Below are 9,406 nucleotides of genomic sequence, written 5' to 3'. Positions count from 1 at the left end.
TTTCAGAACATCTCCACACAATGGAGAGGGACCAAAACAAACTAAGGAAAGTAACTCTTGGAAAATAGACAATTCAGAGACTAGGGGGAAAAAGTTACTTCTATCGGGAAAAGGTGAAATACTACACCCATGAAATAAGAATGTGTTGCAATAAAAAGGAATATTCTGAGAACAACGAACGACACAAACAAAAACCGTGACAGGTGATATGACAAATTCAATGCAAGGTTTAAAAGCTAGAGGCCAGGAACTCGTTGAGCCAAATAAACAGCTAAAGAGATGAACAACAGAAAATATAGTTAGGGTTAATTCAGCTAATCCAATATCTGACTGACGTTGGGGAGTAGAAAAAAGCAGAGAGGAGAAAATTATTTAAAAAAACAGTACAAGAGGGGAGGCTGGGTGGCTCAGTTGATTAAACATCCGACTCTTGATTTTAGCTCAGATCATGATCTCACGGTACTTGAGTTTGAGCTCCGCGTTGGGCTCTGCGCTGGCAGCTTGGAGCCTGGAGCCTGCTTGGGATTCTCTCTCTCCCTCTCTCTCTCTCTGCCTGTCTTCTGCTCATGCTTTCTCTCTGTCTCCAAATAAATAACCATGAAAAAAAAATAGTCTTTTAAAAATGAAAAACAGTACAAGAAACTTACTCTTCTCGCTACAATCAGTTGGATTTTCTTTCATGTACAAGAGAAGGATGCTCAGCTGGTCCCGTGAGGAGCGTGCCAGTAAGAAGAGGCAGAAATGCCCCCCGGTGTGGCAAGCTGGAGGTCCCTGGTTAGCTTGGAGAGAGCGATTTTGGTGGAGCAGGCAGGGCAGAAGCCACAATGGAGGAATCTGAAGAGCAAGTGGAAAGTTAGGAAGTGGAGCGAATTCACGAAGACACCATTTTTTTCAGAGTTTTTCGGTGAAAAAGAAGAAATCAACTGATAGGTCTGAGGATTAAAGGTAAACCTTAAAGTAAGAGACACGACAGCGTACTTGTATGCTAATTAAAAAAAAAAAAAAAACAGTACGAGAGGGGCACGTGGGTGGCTCAGTCCATTGAGCATCAGACTCTTGATTTCGGCTCAGGTCATGATCTCACAGTTAGTAGGATCAAGCCCCACATCGGGCTCTGTGCTGACAACATGGAGCCTGCTTGGGATTCTCTCTCTGCCTCTCTGCCTCTCTCTCGCACTCAAAATTAATAAAGTTAAAAAAATAGTAAATAAAAATTAAGATGATTTGAAATAGCTGTCCTATCCCTGGTTCTTAGGTAAGTAAAAGACCACATTTATAATTAATAAAGAGAAAATGGAGGAGAAAATAAATTAGCCAGTTCAGGTGCCCCAAATACCTGTGGCCCCAATGACGGTAATGATTTCAAATCACAGGATTAGAGGAGGTGAAGTGAAAAGTACCCACCTCAATTCTCCATGGTTGTTATCTAACGCACATGAAAAAAGCGAGATCTATTCTGGTCATTAATGGATTTTCTAGAAGTTTCAGTTCTTCTCCCACAGCGTCTTCCGTGATTTCTTGTATCACTAGTACACTTATCTGATTAGTCCACATTTAAGGTCAGAAACTTTCATCATCCACTTGCTCAACATGTCACTTTGTCTGTCATTCAGCAAGATTTGCTGCACGCTGATGGTATGTCCTTGTGGGTATACAGATATCCTCCACGTGAGGGGGTAGAGATAGGTTGCAAAGAAGACCAAGTCTCTGCCCTCACAGTGCTCAGTGGTGGGAGGTGTTGGGCACCAGTGTGACTTGTCCACGCTGCCCATCATGTCTGACACACAAAAGGTTTTCACTGCAGCCACAACACAGCGTGACCACCAGGGCAAGACAAAGTGGCACAGAAAACAGTATCTCTGGGAAGGGCGGGTCTCACCACTGCCGACACCTCTGGGAGGTGCTATTGTGTGGCAATCTGGGAGTCCCCGGGTGGAAGCAGGGCGTGCGGATGCTTCTTCTTCAGCTTAGGGAGTGGGGAGCTTCTCTCTAACAACCCGAAGTCTTCTTCCTGAAGTTTCCACCCTAATCATTCTGCCAAATTCTGCAACTTCTATTCTGGGGAATCTGCATGAAGAACAAAACATGTCACCAGTACAGCAAGCAATGCAAAGGTCCAAGACCACTGGTAACTACACGGCTGTCATCTCTGCGCCCCCCCCCCCCCCCAAACCAACACCAGCATTGAGGGTGCTGCTGGGATACCACTGGGAAAGAGCGGCACGACCCCCAAGGAATCCTCAGCCGCCTGTACCCCAGCTCCTGCCCAGGCACCGATGGGCCAGATGCGAGAGGAGAGGGTTGAGGACACCGAGACCTGGGCCTGCCAAACTCTAGTTTAAAACTAGAGCCGTGTGGGACTGTTAGTGGAGCTTCCAGAAAGGTCTCATTTACTTTCTGGCAGTGGCTACTTCACTGGAAGAATCGGATTCAACTTCAAGAATCCGCCATGATGAATGTTCTCTCTGTTTAAAATATCTGCTATTTCAATAGCCATCAAGGAAAAATATATGAAGAGTGAAAAGAGCAATAATGACCAAGAGGCATTTCCCAATCACAAAGATTGTTCCTATCCCAGAAATACTTTTATTTTACTTTTATAAATGCAAATGAGAACGGAAATTTAACACGGTCGCTTCCACCATGGAACAGGCTTTTGTAAGTGCTGCCAAGTTCTACGATAATCATAAATGCCTCTCATTCATTCCCAAGCTGAGGTCTGATCCTTATGTTTCCTCATAGGAGGTCAGAACTGACTCTCTGCTGCCTTTCTTCCAGCTAGAATCCAACCATTTTGCAACTTTCGTTCTTAAAAAAAGTACCGCACACTGAAGTCGATCTTGGGTTTCGGACCTAGTTTTTGACAGCCAGGGATCTTGGGCTGCAGTTTCTCAGCAAGTCAGAGCCAACATAAGGAAGCAGAGACACCTGGGAAGACAGTAATTGATAGTCCTGCCCTGGCTGTGTGAGCCTATGCCAGTCACTAACCTTCTCTGGACTTCCGTTTCCTCCTTTGGGATGTTGGCCAGGACGATCTCTCAAGTTCTTTCTAACATCCTGTGATTTCTCACATCCTGTGATTCTGTAAGTGGAGCCAACTAAAATAGGTCGCTCCAGGTGGCCTATAAAGGAAGAATGTGGCCTACAGCTTTCTAGTTTCAAAAAAGTGGAACGGAATCTCCCCAGGTGGACACATACCACCTCAGGCGGAGGGAAGGAAAATCGGTCTGAAGAAGCCTGACATGCTAAAAAGACAGGAGACCTGGCCTTTGTTTGCTGAGCCAGCTGGCTCTCAGGAATCTGCACAAGGCTGGAGAAAGAGCAGGCTGGCTCATCCAGCCCAGGGCCCTGCTAAGTCCTCAAGGCAGTCCTTTGTCTGAGGCTCACCGGAAACCAGAAGGTAAAATTTTTGCACGACAAATTCATATGCGCTGCCCAGAAATTAAAGGGCTTTCCGGAATGTTTAAGATTATTAACCCTTTTGTGATGTCATAGCCCCACAAAACTTCTCCGTTGCCCAGTAATTATTTTCTTCAAGCCTCAGATTTAACAGTCAAGAGCTTACAAAAATTTTTCCTCAGTACCCTCGAGAAATGGTTTACATATAAGTTCTGTCCGTTTAAAGTGTGCAATTTGATGAATGTTGGCAGTTGTGGACACCCATGAAACTACCATCCTAGTCACAGCACAGAACATCTCGTTCACCACCAAAAGAGCCCTTGTCTTCTGCCGTCCACAGGCAGCAAGTGAAATGCTTTTTGTCACTATAATAGTTTGCATTCTCTAGAATTTTACATAAATGGACTCATACAGCCTGTATCCTTGTGTCTGGCTTCTTTCATTCAGCAGAATGAGATTCATTCATGTTGCATGTATCAGTAGTTTGTTCCTTTTTATTGCGAAATAGTAGTATATTGTATGGATACACTACATGTTGTTTATTCATTCATCTGTTAATGGGCATTTAGGTTGTTTCCAGTTTGGGGCTATTGTGAGTAAACATTCATGTGCAAGTTCAGCGAAGGAAACCATCAACAAAATGAAAAGATAACATACTGAATGGGAGAAAATATTTGCAAATGACATATCTGATAAAGAATTAACATCCAAAATATATAAAGAACTTACACAACTCAACACTAACCCCCCTGCCCCAAATAATTCAATTAAAAATGGGCAAAGGACCTGAATACACATTTTTCTAAAGAAGATATACAGATGGCCAACAGACACATGAAAAACATGTCCAACATCAGTAATTATCAAAGAAATACAAACGAAAACCCTAATACGTTATCACTTCACACTTTCAGAATGGCTAAAATCAAAAACACAAGAAACAACAAGTGTTGGCAAGAAAGAGGAGGAAAAGGAACCCCTGTGCACTGTTGGTGGGAATGTAAGTTGGTGCAGCCACTGTGGAAGACGGTATGGAGGTCCCTCAAGAAATTAAAAATGGAAATACCCATGATCCAGTAATTCCACTGAGGTATTTACCCAAAGACTACAATAACACTAATCTGAAAAGATATATGCACCCTATCATTGCAACATTTACTATATCCAACCCACATGGAAGCAACCCAAGTGTCCACCAATAGATGAATGGATAAAATATGGCGCACACACACACACACACACACACACTCATTCACATACACGCAATAGAATATTGTGCAGCCATAACAAAGGATGAGATCTTGCCATTTGAGACAACATGGACGGACCTCGGGGGTATTATACTAAGTGAAATAAGTCAAAGAAAAATACCGTATGATTTCACTTATATATGGACTCTAAAACACAAATGAACAAAAAGCAGAAACAAACCCATAAAAACAGAGAATAAACTGAGTGGTAGCCAGAAGGTGAGGGTGAGGGATGAAGAAAATGGATGAAGGGAAGTGGGAGATACAGGCTTACAGCTATGAAATAAGTCATGAGAGCAAATGGCACAGCATAGGGAATGTAGTCGATGATACTGTAATGGCGTGGTGACATATGCTGGATACACTTGGGGTGAGCACAGCATTGACGTACAGACTTGTTGAATCACTATGTTGTACAACTGAAAGTAATGTAGTTGTGTTAACTGTACTTCAATAAAAAAGTGAATAGATAATATTAACCTAAAGATTCACGTGCAAGTCTTTGGACATGTTTTTATTTCTCTGGAGTCAATAGCTAGAAGAAAGGCTAGAACATAAGTGTATGTTTAAGGAAAGTTCACAAAATTTTGAGACAACAATAAGTGATTGCCAAGTGCCCCTTAGCCCTCAGATGAGAGAAACTTCCCAGTTACTTTAAAGGCATTGGTTCTTAACTCAGTCCTTCTCTTTATGTATTGAATATTCTAGAGATGGAAGAAGAGGTTGGAATAGGTCATAGATCCTATCCCTCATCTGGAGAGGAGGACCTTGAGGCCTGAGGAGATAAAGGCGCCCACCAAAAACAGAGCTGCAAGGTAGGGTAAAGATTCTGGCAAATCACAAGTGTCAAGAACACTACAGGGCAAACACGAGAACACAGGGTTCTTCACAGAAGGAAATGTCGAGAAGAGCTGCACAGCTGGGAGCTGGCTCACAATGTTAGGCTTGTGGACTGTCAGTTAGAAAAGATCTATGGAGTGCCTGGGTGGCTCAGTCGGTTTAAGTATCTGACTTTGGCTCAGATCATGACCTTATGGTTCGTGGGTTCGAGCCCTGTGTCGGGCTCTGTGCCAACAGCTCGGAGCTTGGAGCCTGCTTCATATTCTGTGTCTCCCTCTCTCTGCTCCTCTACAACTCATGTTCTCTCTCTTTCAAAAATAAATAAATATTTTAAAAAATTTTTCAGAAATGATCTAGTCATCTACACTGGATGACATAGTTTCTCTACCTAGAATCCGGTGGGAAAAAATAGTGTTTAGCATAAGCTTCTGACAAAACCCCTCAAGTCCCTGGGACTTAACAGACATGTGCAGACACTCCCCCTGAGGCCAGCACTGCACATTCAAAGGGCTGGTCCTTCTGGAGGAGGAGCAAATCAGCACCTCTGTGGATGCAATCTCACACCTTTACCAAATGCAAAGCTACTTGGCAGTTTTTCATTTTGATGAAACTTCACTTGAATTCATTCAAGAAGAATCCAGTGTGGAAATACTTGTTCCCTTTCTCAGTCTTGTTTGCAATAAAACAATAGAATAGAATCATTAACTGACCACATCTCTTTCTTAATCCAAAACATAAGCAAAACAAAATTCTAATCAAAATATCAATTCATGGGGGCACTTGGGGGGCTCAGTTCAGGGAGAATGCAACTCCCAATCTTGGGGTTATGAATTCAAGGTCCACACTGGATGTAGAGGTTACTTAAATCAATAAAATTTTAAAAAATCAATTCATGTTTGCTTTCCATTGTCAATATTATTATGCATGACTCTTTTTATCTATAGTACTCTTTTAAAAATTTTTAATTGTTTTTAAATTTACATCCAAATTAGTTAGCATATAGTGCAACAATGATTTCAGGAATAGATTCCTTAGTGCCCCTTACCCATTTAGCCCACCCCCCCCCCACAACCCCTCCCATAACCCTCAGTTTGTTCTCCATATTTATGAGTCTCTTCTGTTCTGTCCCCCTCCCTGTTTTTATATTATTTGTTTCCCTTCCCTTATGTTCAGCTGTTTTGTCTCTTCAAGTCCTCATATGAGTGAAGTCATATATTTGTCTTTCTCTAATTTCACTTAGCATAATACCCTCCAGTTCCATCCACGTAGTTGCAAATGGCAAAATTTCATTCTTTTTGATTGCCAAATAATACTCCATTACATATATATATATATATATATATATATATATATATATATATATACACACACACACACCACATTTTCTTTCTCCATTCATCCATCGATGGACATTTGGGCTCTTTCTATACTTTGGCTATTGTTCATAGTGCTGCTATAAACATGGGGGTGCACGTGTCCCTTTGAAACAGTACACCTGTATGCCTTGGATAAATGCCTGGCAGTGCAATTGCTGGGTCATAGGGTAGTTCTAGTTTTAGTTTTTTGTTTTTGTTTTTTTTCTATTTTTAGTTTTTTGAGGAACCTCCATGTTTTCCAGAGTGGCTGCACCAGCTTGCATTCCCATATGCACGACTCTTAGAAGGATATTTATCAGATCTTCTTTAGCAGTAACAGCAAAGCTTATTTTAGATGGGACACTACTGACACTAAGTGTTGCAATCAACACTGCAATCAGGTAAGTCAGAAAAGGCATACTTAAAGGAAAAATGTCATTAGAAAGAACTCAACCCAACGGCAAATAAAATTATTTTTATTCCTCTCAGAAAAAAAAAAAAAAAACTTTGAGAAGAGAATTTGTTATACAAAAAGAATATACTGGTCAAGTGTTTCTTGGTGTGACCATTTTTCACAAAGTGAAAAGAATTGGAATGGAATTTTAGGATCCTTTGTACCACATAATGAAGAGGAAGAAATAAAAGCTTATTGAAAATGTTATCTTTACCACATTTACAAATTTGTCAGTTTTCTCAAAGGAATCCCGGGCTATTCAGAGAAGACAAAAGCCCTCACCATTATTGCAGTGGGTTTTACAGCTTGAAGATTAAATTGAATTTCAGAAGTGGTTCTGTGGCTTCCCTATTTGTTCCATGCTGCTTGTCTTTGAGGAACCCAACATCTTGTGGCCCCAAAATTACACTGCCTGCTTTCGGCCTGCAACAAAAACTATCTCAGTATTGAGGTAGGGATGGAACCAAAATCTCCATTTTGAAATCTGTGGATTCCAGCAAGGCCGAGGTGGAAGGGAGTTCTTTACTGGAGAATGTATATGGGGAAGGCTAAGAAGGTTCTGTAGGTAGAGGAATGGGGGTATGTCAGCAGCTTCATCTTTACCGACCCCTTCTTTATTTGATCCAATTCCAACAAACCTTGGGTCTCTTTCCAGACAGACAGGCACAGGAGGACTCCTTTTGGGGAGCACCAAGTACTATCATTACTGTCAGCACTTTGAACTTCCTGAACCCCAGGTTTTGGTTTTCTAAACCTTATCCCCGAGGTTCTTGAGTGCACATGAATTAGCCTACCTCGGCACAATGGCAGATTGTACTTTGAATGTAGTTCGGTCATTGCACACAACTTTCTTGTAGGTGTTTTCCCCATTATGCATGAAGTAGGCATCTTGGGAATCAAGACATTAGACGGGAGCTTTGCGTACGACAGAGATTCTTAGCCTTTTTTTAATTCACCCCCAAAATTATAGCACGGTCTCGGGACCAGGCAAAAATAAGCCAGGCAAAAGAAAGGAATGAATGAATCATGGTCAGCAATTCAGGAATTTTTCCAAGGACATTGCCCTAGCGACTCCAACAGGCCCCTGGCTCCAATCTTGTTACAGCCTCCTCAGGGAGCAGTCAACTCCGTGATTTCCATTATCTTTCTGTGTTTCATTGCTGAGGTTGGCCCAGAAAAATATGCCTCTTGGAGAAAAATAGGAGCCCACTGGAGTTCAAACTGGATTCCATCCTTTGTCAGTTATATAGTACCGGGTGACCCCTGGTTTCCTGGAGTCTCCGGGTGCTCATCCACTCATTTTTCTAGGGTTGTTGTAAGGACCCACTCTGGATCTTGTACATGCTGTGCCCAATACACGCTCTGTGGTTAATAAAAGTTCCTGTTCTCCTCCTCTGTAGCTCTTGCTCTTTCAAGTAGAATGAACTCAACCTAGAAATCAATTAAGACTAGAATTACAGGTTTGAGACATTTTGGTTTGACGAAAAAATCATCAGACAAAAGGACAGCTTGGACCTTTTCTTTTTGTTGGAACCTGAGCTAGAATTTAGCAGACATTGGCTGAAGACCAAGGCTACATTAAGTCTTGCAATGAGTTTTATTTAAAGGACAATTTCCTCCAACTTTCAAATCAGGTGGCTCAGGGCCATCTAAAGTGGGAGAATTAAAGCAATGGTGATTGGTAACTCCATTCTAACCTGGTAAACGTGGCTCTATGATTAATTTTGACACCGGCTGAGGAAAAGAAAGATCACATGATATGTGCTTCGCTCTCTGAAGGAGGCTGTATCTGGCCCAGGGGGCAATCTCTGGCAGAGTCTTGGGGGAAATATTTGGTCTTAACCAAGTGCCATTCAATAGTTCCCGCTTCACTTAGGAGGGATGCGTTGTATCTTCCTGGCTGGTGATGGTAATGTAGATCCTGGCACCTTAAAAAGATCTGATAGTCCCAAAGATGTGGCAAGTGAAACCATGTCCAAGGTTATAAACCAAGCACAGTAGAGGGAAACACATTATTATTTATTTTTGAGTTCTTGCCCATGATACTTCAACAGAGCAAGAAGCTTGTTATCAGCTCTCACATGGGATTTGGAGAAGGCAAATTTTAT

Source organism: Panthera onca, chromosome A1, assembly GCF_046562875.1.
Source record: "Panthera onca isolate mPanOnc1 chromosome A1, mPanOnc1 haplotype 2, whole genome shotgun sequence".
NCBI classification, from domain to species: Eukaryota; Metazoa; Chordata; class Mammalia; order Carnivora; family Felidae; genus Panthera; species Panthera onca.
The sequence above is the reverse complement of the archived record's forward strand: the minus strand, read 5'-3'. Positions refer to the sequence as shown.